This window comes from Anopheles merus, chromosome 2R (genome assembly GCF_017562075.2).
Source record: "Anopheles merus strain MAF chromosome 2R, AmerM5.1, whole genome shotgun sequence".
NCBI classification, from domain to species: Eukaryota; Metazoa; Arthropoda; class Insecta; order Diptera; family Culicidae; genus Anopheles; species Anopheles merus.
In genome coordinates, this window is record NC_054082.1 from 13345813 (window position 1) to 13358935 (window position 13123).

The following is a 13123-nucleotide window of genomic DNA, read 5'->3' on the forward strand; positions in this document are numbered from 1 at the left end:
GATTTCTATCAAAACCCAAGATAAATTTCCAAATAAAAATCAAGAATTAGCGCACCCGGGTGATTAAATATATCATTTGACTCATTAGCCATGTTATTCGCATATCCGGGCTAAGTCGAGTCCCGAATAAACGGCGGTCCACTGTATTTAAGGCTAAGTAATTTATGTTTTTTTTCTTGAAAAGAAACAGTCTAGTCGTAGAGCCGTATTTCGCCAATGCTTTAAAGCTCAATTTGGTAGCACAGCGTTTGCCAATCACCAACACGGTTTACTTCTATCGCAGCTAGGCGATTAAATCAAACGTCCCTACCACAGCTCGCAACCACCAGTTAGGATCGCTCTAACGAAGTAAAATTATGAAACACTACTCAAATAGGTACCATTTCCTGGTCATTTTTCTTGTACTATAAAACCGCACCACGAGCGGCAGTAAACAAGCACGACACAAACACACACTTAAACTCTTCCTCCAGGGGCCAAGCAGCACATCATAATGCAACGAGAAATGGTCATTTTTCCGTTTGCCCATACAGGTAGGTATGCTTCTTTTTATCACCCACGATAATCGTCACATGGAGAAGAATTCATCTTCTCTTCTCTTTTTTTTTTTGTATGCCTCCTTTCTGCACACACATGGCTTAAGTGCTTGTGTGAACAAAAATGGCCCTACCTTATCAATTTACCTTAACGAAGTTTCGGCTTCATCACGGTCAGAAGAATAGTCACGTACGGACAGTTATAAAAAAAAACCCAGTCCACGTTTGTACGTTGACACGCTTGCCCCGGCGGCCTATGCCGGGGACAGCGGCTGGCCGGAAGAAAAGGGGTTAAAGGAATGTTTATGTACCAGCCCACCCGCTTCCGACCGTCATTACAGTTCCATATTATTTTATTGCCACGGTAATATTGCACGTTCACGGGTGGGTTGTCGTTTTGGGATGTCGTTTTTTATGTGCGCTTGTGTGCGCCGTGTGTCCTGTGTCGTTTTGATGCGCGTCTTATTAATTTGTACGCAAGATGTACTGCATGGTCCTGTCCGGCACTTGTCCAGCGTCCTTTCACTGATTAATAATTTTACATGCTAAGCTGGAGGATGGAGAAACAGGAAGCGGGCTGCGGTGGAAAAGGGGAAGGACAAATTATGTTTATCTTTGAAAGGATTACATCCACCCATAAGGGGGCACAAGGTTTCAGCTGACAGCGTACAAAAAGTGCTGACTCGCTGGCTCGATTTTAAACCTGTTTTAAGCGTATCGTCCAGAAAACGCATAACCCGTAGCGGGCACTAAGTGAGAATGAGTATTTTAAAGCTTCATAAAATGTTTTAAATGCAGCTCGTATTCGTATAAAACTGATTCACATTGCCTCTTATATCTATCTAGCTCTTCTGCCCGAGCGTCCAAGCTAGCTTTCGCCATTGATATTGAACTATGCTGATTAAAACCCCTACCAGCTCCCTCCAGCAGCCATGTTATCCTGTCCACTGTCATCGTTTTATTCGTCCCCACAGCAACCCAACATTCCAATAGCGAAATTCACTTTGCATCATGCTCAAATTGCCAACAATTCTTCTTCTACGTGTTTGGACTAATTATGATTCAATTAGTAGACTTATCGCCCTTGCCTACCTTTAGGCGCCGTGCTGCCCGTGCGTTACCCTCCCAGGCACCAGGCACCAAAACTTTTTATCTATCGCCCAGTGCGCGTCCCTATCTCTTAAAAAACTGCCACCCTTCCAATCGCTCCCGTAGTAATAAAGTATTCCGAGCAGAGGGCAGAGGCGGCCACTCTCGCTATCGTAACATAAACTTACCTCCCCCTTCCCGACCACACCACACCAACGCCTCCTGTTCGAGGTACCGTTCCAACAGCCCTGACCATCATTATTTACAGACACGAATGCGATCATAATTCATATCGATAATTTTTAGACCAACGCTCACTCTCCTTGCTGGGTGTGTTTTTATGCTTCTATATCTGTGTGTATGTGTGTGTGCGCTTCGTCCAGCCACTGTGCTGATCAGTTCAACCCCTTTTTTCAGCAAAGGTAACACCGTTACGGAAAGCAATTTGCCATTTTACCTTTGTTGAAATCTCGAAGGATTTAGCCCCGTAAGGATAAGGGGCGAACGAGGAGGGGGGGAGTCGATTAGGTTGACCGTACGCCACACCGCCGTTCGATATGGACACATTTTTTCCTCATTTATATGTACCGGAGAAGCACCACCACCACGACACGACCGGGTCAGGCTCGTTTGGCCGCTTCAGCGTTCATGTATTCAGCCTAAGGATGAGGAGTCTGGTCGGCGTTTATGTATTCGATTCGATTGTTATTAAAAATATTTCACTTTATTTGCTTTCCGCCCGTTCCGAGCAGCTTCGCAAAAAAAAACAACACTGTCCAGCAAGCAGTGTGTTAAAAGGGGAGATGGAAAATTGCACCCATTCTCCAACAAAACACGTCGTTACAGGCATGTCAGGCATGCTGACCAACGTCCAGTAAGACCGTTTACGGTCCCACATGTGACAGTCTTATTGAAATGGACCAACAAGCCGTTAATAAGCTACGGAAATTCAATTCGAGTAAGTTTTTTTTTTCGAAAAGACGTGCTGAAATTCCGCCTTTATGTATGCAAACCGCACAGCAGCAAGATCTTTGCAAGTTGTATAGAACATACAAAATAGTCTCTACAGGACCTGTTTTATAATTTTCTCTACGCGTACTATAACAAGGTTAGCTCCTGGGCAGAAGGAGCTCCACCCGTGCCCAAGAAGAATCTCCCATCGTACGCGTTATCTGGTCTGAGCACCGTGCTGCCGGACACTGCTACTGCCACCGGTGACTTATTATATATATTACCCACTCGGCCATCCTTCTCCCTGCCTTCTTTTTTACAAAAAAAGCAGAATCACACGCTCACGCACATATACTCGAAACGAGCTCCTGCCGGGCAAGATGTGTGTGCTTGTGTCGTTGGTGCGGGTCGAAGGATATTTAAAGGAAGACGCTGATGCCACAGCATTTGCGCTGCGCTGGCCCTGGCGAGTGTTTGCGTACGCGTACGCATAGAAAAGGGTCGCGTCCAAGTAAACGACGCTTTTCGGACGCTGGCCGTCGGCGTACGTGTGTCGGCGAGGGTAACCCCGAACGGGCATTCTTTACCATCGGTGCGCACATTCATTTTGCATAAACACACATACGCATAACGGCATGAATTGTGGCACACGCGTGAGGGTGGCGTAGCTGTAATAACTACACGGACACTGGCCTTTCCACAATCGCACACACACACACACACTCTTTCTCACACGCTCTCTTCTTCTCTTCCACGAGTGCGAATGCTGTGAAGTCGAGCCGAGGGTGATTTCAAGGAAGAAGCCTAAGCTAAGGGCAATCGCAAACGGTGGATGGAAATAGAAATTTACATAGTCCACAGTACGAAACCCCTCCATGACCGGACATTCCTCTTGCTCGAGGATGTTGCATCCCGTTCTCTCTCCGCTTTGCTGGCAGGACGACTTTCTCCTCTCCTTCGCCAGCACACGCGTGAGTATTGGCGCACCTGTTTCCTAGGGAACGGTTTCTAGCCTTTCGCTGTAAAATACGTTTCTCCCTCGTTCCTTCTTCGCTCAGCCATACGCACGGTACGCGGAGATGCTTCCCATTCCGGAAGGATGTTTTCCGGGGGATGGGAGCAAACCCCGCCGAAACAAAGCCCATCATAAACTGACCGTATGGGGGAGCGGTATCCGGGGTGTGCTTCACGGAGCCTGCCCTTTCTCGATGCCGGGATATGAGTGATGAAATCGATTGTTTTTTGGCATGGCAAGTGACCGTTTCTCGGGCCGGGGTGGTAGTATTTGCATTTGGAGGAGGACTCCGTGTGAGCCACGAACGTTTGGTGAACGCTCGGTGAAGGGGCGATCTCACACTCTAATTGGATTTAACGTCCTAGGCACGTCACGTAACGGGGCGCAAATTGAGCAGACATCTTCAAGATCCAATAAGCTGTTAGAAGGTGTAATACTTGATTGCTCAACTAAAGCATAACTGAAAAAATGTACAAAACTGCCCCATACTAAAGCGAAAGGGTTTGTCAAAAGGAAAACGCCTAAAGTTAGGCAATTTAAATGCAAAATGTGGTTATTGATGTATAAAGATGGTCCATATACAATGTATGTCGCAAAGTGATTGAAGATAGCTCCTATAGAATCTATTTTATCAAGAATATCAAAGATAGAAATGTTGCGTAAATGAGTGACATTCCATAATATGAAACACAATACTTTGGTTGGTATCCTCTAAACCCATCCGGTTCTAAAGACAATCGAAACCCAAAAAATAATGCATGCCCATTGAACGGTTTCTAATTCAACGACTCCCTTCCACTGGCGATGAATGTTCCCACAAAATTTAGAATCTTCCCTTAACGAAAACAACAGTCCATGTTCTGCGAATCGTGTAAGGCAATAATTTTCCTTCACCTCTCCCTTGCTTCTAGCGAACGCTTGTGACGCAATTTAAAGACTTTCCACCATCCCCAGTTTACAATTCCATCGCCGTCCCAATTTTACCAAGTGCAACACGAAAGTACAACTAACAGCCGCACTCGCCGTACTAGGAGGTTTCCAATACGAACTATGCCACACCGTATTGCAAGGACACTACTAGCCGTAGCCCGTAGTACGTTCTCGTTGTGCTAGCGGAATAATTTCTGCCCAGCTTGTCTGTAAGTATGTTTCTGTGTTGCCGTGTTTGCGCAACACATTTACATCGTTCTGCTTCCAAAGGAACGCCGACAGAAACTGCTCGGCTTTCACAGCAAGGACATCAGGAAAGCGGTGTGTGGAGCGGAGCAAAACAAGTCCAGCAGCCGTAGCAGCAGCAGCATGCTGCTTTATATTTATTCTGAAAATCATCATTATATCTCCCTCCAGTATGTGCTGCGAGAGTGGGCAAACCAAACACATCCTCCCCTTTTTTTACACATCCAACCACATACACACACACACACACACACACACACGCTCGCTCTCTCACATACTTTAGAGCCGATGGAACCGATGGTAACACAGCGTTTGGTCATGCTGCCACCCTCGGCCACCCTCGGCACAGTGCACGCACCGGGCTGTCCACATGGCTAGCCTAAAACGCCTAAATGTAGACAACAACACGTACATCAACGACGGGACGCGAACAGCGAGCGTACCGGTGGCCGCTATGCTTTCCGCTTTCACTTCACACTCATTCCATTTTTCATTGCTGCTACACTGCCGCGCTCCTTCCTGCCTGAGCCAATCAACCCTTCTCCCCTGGCATCTTCACCCGGAAGAGCACTACACACATCGGCGCGGCGTTTCCTTTCGCTAGATCTCTCGTGCAACTCTTAAACTCGGACGTCGAGATGTTTTGCTGAGCGCATGGGAACGTTTGGGAGCTGCCCACGCTGCCACACTCCCCTCCCAGCACCCGCACAAGAACGTGGCATGAGGGAGATGGGGGTTGGGAAACGATGGCACAAACACTCACGACGCCTTCCGGCGCAGCCCCGCACGCCGAAGCTGTGCGACTGTAAACGAGCGAATGGGCCGGCGTGGAAGGAGACTAGTCATTCCCACCGGTCGTCGGCCGTAGTGGATGGGCGGCACTATAGGCGACGGTTTAATTGACAAAGGGAAAGAAATTCGTTTTTGATTGGTTGTTTTCCATTTTTTTCAATGAAATTTTGGCAAAACAGTTATTTCTACTATTTGTTGCATACTTTTAGGCGTAGCTGGGTGTAGTAGGAAACTGCTGAAAATTGCTGTTTCAATATGCCTGAAGTTATGCAATCCGTGTGTCCAAATTGCATTTTCTATTAATAACATAACTATCTAGAAGTAACTTTTAGCGTAAATTGAAACATTGTGCACAAATTAATTCAGAATTGGTTTTAAAAATATTTTTCCCACCGTCGACTCTTCTTGCACCCACTGTAGCCCCTGCGTTTTCCAGCAGCGCAAGTAAAAGAAACGGTCAGATGAATGGCCAGCCGAGAAAGTGGGAAAGATTGTAAGCAAAGCAACAGACCATCCTTAACAACCGCCTAGTCATAGACACATTTGGCCGGCGGACTAGTCATTGCGTTCGAGCCGTACACCCGGCCCATCCCGCTCTCTCTCTCTCTCTCTCTCTGTCCTGTCTATCTCTGTCCTGCTGCAGAGCGAGAACATAAATAACAATACGTACGGGAGCAGGCCGGAGCACTGGTCGGAGTAGGCGATAGTGTCCAGGCGACGTGACGCAACAACAGCAGCGGCGGCAGGACAAACGAACGGCTTTGCAGTGAAAGGGTGACACGCATAATTTACTCTCAACTCCCACCGGTCCCTACCCTACCCCTTCCCCATTTCAACAGCCCTCCCCCGGTTCGCAGCATCCTTCCAAGCCTCCTTTAATGGTGTGTGAGGAGAAAGCAAAGTAGAATTTTTGAAACCAACCAGCAGTGCCGAGAGCGGGATTGTGCGTGCTGAACATGTGTGTTTGTGTGTGTGTTTGTGTGTGTGTGTGTGTGTGTGTGTGTGTGTGTGTGTGTGTGTGTGTGTGTGTGTGTGTGTGTGTGTGTGTGTGTGTGTGTGTGTGTGTGTGTGTGTGTGTGTGTGTGTGTTTGTGTGGGTGTCTGTGTGTGTATGTGTGTGTATATTTTACAACATGCGTATACATATTATGCGCTGTACATAGGTCCCCTCATCCTCGCCACCCTACGTGCTTGGCCACTGCGCTGCTCGTTGGTCACCGTGACGGGATGGCAAACCGGCGGGAGCATCCGAAGGACAACAGCGGCGGCGGCCGGGCATGAAAGGGGTTTTTCAAAAGCTTAAAACCATGTGGGGGCCAGAAAGGGGCTATTTTCTTTCGACCAAGAAACCGACACGATAGGGAAAGACACGAGTCCGACCGTCCGTCCGCCCGTTCGTGTGCCGGCGTTGCTGATAGCACAAGGGACAGTGCGCGTCGGGCATTACATAGGTATAGGTCGATGGAAATGTAAAGCAGTAAAATTGCGACCGTTCGTGAGCGGAGGACCAGCGGTGGGATGATGGCGGCGGGAGGGCACAAACAGATAACGTCCGAAAGTGGGTGCTGGGACGGCCAGGGATGAAGCAAACTCGGGGGTCGTATGTGTGGTAATGTATGTGAAGAATTCACCGTCACTTCCATTCGCTTCGCCTGGAGGAGGGAGGGTCTGGAGAGGAGTGTGCGTGAGGAGGGTGCGGATTTCGGTCTTCGCATTTTGGACACGACTTTCCTTTCGGCCCATCCGTTTCCCTCGTTTTCCGTTCCACGTCGGCCTGCCGCGTGCGCATTCTAAACCGTCCGACGAAATTGCACGGACCACGGGAAGGCTGCTCATCTGCTTGTTCTGGTCGGTGCTGTGTTTTCGTTTCATGTTCACCGTGAGGTTGAGGACGCAGCAGCGGGAGGGCACACATAAAATCGAAAGTAGTTTCGCTTTCGTCTCGGCCGAAAGGCGAACAACCGAGGTGCGTCCTTGGAGCGTACTGGGCAATACGTACACAATTTTGCAATAGGAATCCATTGCGCTGGCGGTAGAATGTAGTGATGTGGCTCTACTGGCTTTAAGGATTCTGAAGTTTTAGGTAACGATTATTTCATAATTTTAACAAAATTATACAATTTTAGGCAAACACTGGCAACCATTGCAACGCGTAACCATTAGCCCTATCTTCAAACTCCTCCAAATAAAGGACACCCCCCCCCCACTGAATAGTTTCCCAAGAAATGTCGTAAATTGTTTGAAGGTCGTACTCAACACCAGGCTCATCGCTTTTTCTCTCCGTCCTCACCGTCCTCAAGCAGCCTAATAAACTGTAACCTCCAGCGCAGCGTAATGCCGAACATAAACCTATGTACACCCACTAGCACACCGACCCACGGAACCCATTCACTATTGATGATGCTCGGTAAAGAGATTCCGAGCATCCGATAACTTTGCACTGCAGCAAAGCGGTAAACTGTGCGTTCCACAGCGGGCGAAAATCCATACCAAACACATTGGACAGATAGTACAACAAATAGCACAGCACAAACACTACCAACGTATGCGAGTAAGCAAGCGGCACTGCAAATAAGGAGAAGCGCCACAGCTACAAGGGTTCTCACGACACGCGAAGAAGGAATTTGCAGCGCCGAAAGCAAATGAAGAGTTTTCTTCTTTTGTATTGCTCAAAACATACAGAAACTGGGTTTTGCAAAATTACGATGAGGTACAGGGCTATAGATTGTCCGATGGGGCACATACCTTTAGTCAACCAGCTCTAAAGAGCGTATGACAAGCGAGTAGCCTTTTATTCTTGCTAAGCGGTGTTGAAAATGAGTTGTATGAGTACAATTAAACAGAGTTATTCAACTAAAGCAAGCATTAAAGGATTTTGAAAGACTTGAAACACAATAATGCAATTGAAACAGCCGTAGTTTTAACAACGACCTATCTCAAAGGTATATGGATTGCATAGATTTAGGCGGACTAGTTGAGTAGTATACAGTATACTGTTAGGTGCTTGAAACATTCAACCGTATTTCATCATGAGCATTGTGGCGTCTCCATTGAGAGAAAAACAAACAAAAGAGAGCTATACACACAGAATATTAGTTTATGAAATTCGTTCAAACATATTTTTTACCATATTGTAGTCTAAAAGAAATTTCTCCTCAAACATACTTACAGCAAAGACAAACCTTTGGGAAGTAAACGTTTACCATCGTTTTCTTTAAACCTCAGCTTAAAATGCTCTTCTAAAGCTTCCAATACAATATTGAGTAGCTCTTAGGTATTTTTAAAACAGAAACCAAAGCTAACAATCTATCCCCTTGCTTGGCCAACACTTTCTCGCCGTATAACCAGCATCCACCTCCACCCATCCAACCATCTATTGACAGTGTCAGCGACATACAGGTATCGGATTGAAAATATTACCAGCGAGTGTTCTGGTCGTACGTAAATATTCCCACATGTGCCCACACACACAAACATACTACACCACAGCAGGGGGGAAGCGATACGGTGAAGTGATGGTTTTGCACAATCTCGGCCCAAATCAGAAGACATCGCACTCGGCGGAACGTTTCGATGAAAGTCCTTGTCTTGTTGCCAGCATGCACGGTACCACCGCCGGTCCCTGCCGGTTTGCTCTTCAGCCCGGCTCCGGTAATGAATTATTTAACAGCCCAAGCAGGTTGGCAAAACGTGCCCGAACGTGCGCGCCTGCCGTTGACATGTTGTCAGCGTAAGAACATTTTATAGTTGCTTGATAAATATTCAAACACCTTTCCCCCGTTCGTTCTTTGTCGCTTTCGCTCTGTGCTGGTCGTTTCTTGGAGGGGGGCGGGCGGGCGGGGTGTTTTTTCCAAATGATTCCAAAGTCGTCGGACCGTGTGTGCGTACGCGACGCGCTGTATCCGTGGGTGGATTAGAGCGTAGCAGGTAGAAGGTGTACTAATTACGCTCGGACGTCAATTTCAATTTGGTCCACGTCAACGGCGACTGTAATCAAGCGCCGTATCGGTCAGTCAACCGTTGACGGAAGGCCGTTTGAAGTGGCGTCAACACTTTGTGCCATTCAGCTTGGGACGTTGGGCATTTATTAGTTACGAGGATCAATCCTTTTTGCTGAATAATATTACTAGCTGACAGTGGCACTTGCCATCTGGAGCTTGCTGGAATTTTTATGTTATTGAACGATTGTTCCTACCGCTTCAATTTATAACATCTATTAAAATTAATAACATTTTAAACAAAACACATTTCTCGAATAAAACAAACTATTCCAGTATTTCGTTTCTTTGCTTGTGTGACTTAATGGCATTTGCAAAACACCTTCCCTTTCTCCTGTTGAAAGAATAGAACTTGCCTGCATTTCAACACACCCACGTGATACGCGGTTACGTTGCGCAACGAGCTGCAGTTGAAATGAGCAATAAAAGTCATTATGCACCTGCAGCGGCTGCATTCAACTTCCACCGATAATTCGCCATGATTTAAACTTAAACAAACGTGCCAAAAGATAAGCCACGGCTATCACGCGCCATGCACCAGACTGCACCAACTTGCACCCCTTTCTGGTAAGTGAGCGCTATAATTGTTGTTTAAGCGGGTAATAATTCTCCACCACGTATTCACGCGTAAGAAATGTTCAAACCAGTTCCAGCATGCTACCTAGATAAATGGCAAAACTTTCCAGCACACTTCCTGGGTACGGTTCAAAACCTCAACCTCAAGCCTGCCAGGATGGTTTCGGGGTGGAGGGGCCCTCCATTGCGTGTCGAGCGTCCATTGCCAGCGCTTGTCGGGTGGATTGCGTGACCAAACCCATGGGTAAGCCTTTTAAACGTTTTATGCCTATTAAATCACAGTGCAGCACACGGTGGTGGGCAGCGAAAAGTGCTCCATTACCATGCTCCAAGAATCATACACAAACCTCACCTCACTGAGACAGATTTAATCCACCTCAAACCACCGGAAGGCATAGCATGGTTGCCGTTGAGAAGTTGTTTCACACGAGTTGTTTTCGTTGCATGCCGGGGACGTACGCATGGAGTGTGTTTAAGGTGCGACGGTTTAGTGTTTATCGAAATTGGAATTGATTGAGTGAGTGTGTATGACTGCGTGTGGCTGAACAAAAAGGGGAACATTATTTGGCCGCGAGCTGTTTGTAGCAGCACACTTCGCGAGCGGGGATTATAGGCTTTTGCTCCATTTGGAAGCTTACATGGTTAGTCAGTAATTGAGTATGCTTTTTTGTGTTCCGATGTGAATATTGAATAGGAAAAATAATTTTAATACGCTATGTTACATTGCTCTTAGCACACAGCTATGCGGATTGCATACTTTGTGGCGATTTATCCCCAGGAACCATTTGAAACATCGTGCAAGATTGTTATTTAAATGGAAAACCGCCTAGATGTATGCAATTTTAAACTAAAACCATTTTATTAGTAAATTTGATGAAATAGTTTTGTATTTTGTACGAAAAGAATGTGCTTCTCGTTATTCTCATTCGTCCATATTTCTTACAACTAAATGCTATCAAGATGTATGCGTCCACTACCCTATGCACAAACCAACACAATCCAGCAAACATCGAATAATCTCGTGCTTGCTAAACGATCATGTCACAAATAAAACGGTACATGTCTTTTTTTATCTACATGCTTCCCTCATTCCCCCTTTGCAACCATAAACTGAATGTTGATATTACTAACACCACCGCAGCTACACAATCAAACCGACCAACGTGAACCAACGGTTTACCGAGCGGTGTAGCGGTAGCCATAAATGGTTACACTTTTATGCATCAATCAGCGCCACCGAACAGCCACATAAACGTCATCCAGATTGATCGGAGCTTATTGATATTTTTAATAGATTTTGCTGTACCACTGGCCAAGCAATACTTCGCTGCAGATAGTCCTGGTACAAGTACAGCGGTTGGCTCGATGCCTTTGCTGTACAGTCCACAGCGCACCAATCACTAGACAGACTCGCGTGTGCACACATCCACACGGTTTCGACATAAATCGAAACGGGCAATTTTTATTAAAACTCATTTCCTACCGATCCAACACTACTTCCGAACGGGTATACATTAATCCGGTACACGGTAAGGCAATTTCCAGCTTGCATCCGTTCAACCACCCTGCCCCATGCGGCGTTGTACATGGCTGGAGGGTGAAATCCGTACGATAACCGCAATAAAAGCGGGAAATGCTCGTCATAAATATCTGGGGCGCTTCTTCTTTTTTCTTCTTCTATACCTTTTTTCTCCCTTCCTGCTCAGGGCTAGAGGCGCACCTTAGGCAACAGGTTGAGATCGTCCACTGTCCTGCTACCTTGAAGGTGGATTTTAAATAAAATGTCACCCTTGCAAATCAACGATTGGTGTGCGTTTTATTGCGTCCATTTCGGGCAGGTGCAACGCCAGATAGGGATTTTATCCCTCGTATGAGACTGTTTGGTAGAGTTTGAAATTGAAGTGCACATACTTTTATTGCTTTGAATCAAATTTTATGTTTGAATTTGTTTGTTTGCTTGATTTCTTTCATTTAATATCCCCCAACGCTTCTGAAACTTGTTTCTAGCTTGTTTTTATTCCACTTGTCGCACATTGTTGCATGTCCTTAATCCGTCCATTCACTTACTTACAACTGCTAGTTTTGACCCACTTATCAAATCAACTGACTACAACTAACAGACAACCCATCAAGCGTCAATTACTGTAAGTAACCGTTTTACTTTCATTGCCACTCGTCAGGACATCAGGTCGCTTTTGGACGTGCGGCGGCCCCGTTGGTGAGCCCCCGTTCCATAAAAATACAACCCATTGGTATTGTTCTTAGTGTTGCTTTTCATTCACTTTTAAACTTTTTCCCCTGCCCTCCTACGATATCTAATTTTCACCCTACATAACAATCGATCGCACAGATTGTTTCCCACTGTTTCTATCAACAATTCAACCAACAGCTCGTTCTGCAAACAAAATCACTGCAAATCTTCCCCAATTCAAAACCAACACCATCAAAACAGTGGGAAACAGTTGCCTGCAGTTTTGTGGAGGCTTTTTGAGTTGAAGTTGAATCCTGTTTTGTTTCGTAGCTATTTTGGCAATTCTCATTTTTAAACCCATCGATGACTGTGTTGGTGAAGGCGGGGCCGACCCGGGGTCAGCTGCAAAACGGGCAGTCAAACACGAGCGCAACAGCACGACTAGTCTGTGCCAGTATAAAAATGGGGTAATAGTATTAGTAGCAGCAATAGGCGACTTGTGCAGCGAACCAGTGGCAACCGGAAGCCCAATCGATACGCTTCATTTTTAATGACGGCTCGTTGGCACATTCCCGTTCCTTTCGCTCACACGTTTGCTGCAGCCCATTTTTGTTTTTTCTTTTTTTGAGCTGCGAAACAGGAAGTAAGCAATGTTCGGGCTGCTCGAGCAGCCAAGGCAAAACACTTTGCTTCACGAACATTCCCAGCACGCAGGCAATCGGTTTTGCGTGCTTTACTAAACGAGGTGAGCGATTACACATGAACACTTCAAGGAGCACGCTACAGCAGCACGCTGGCAT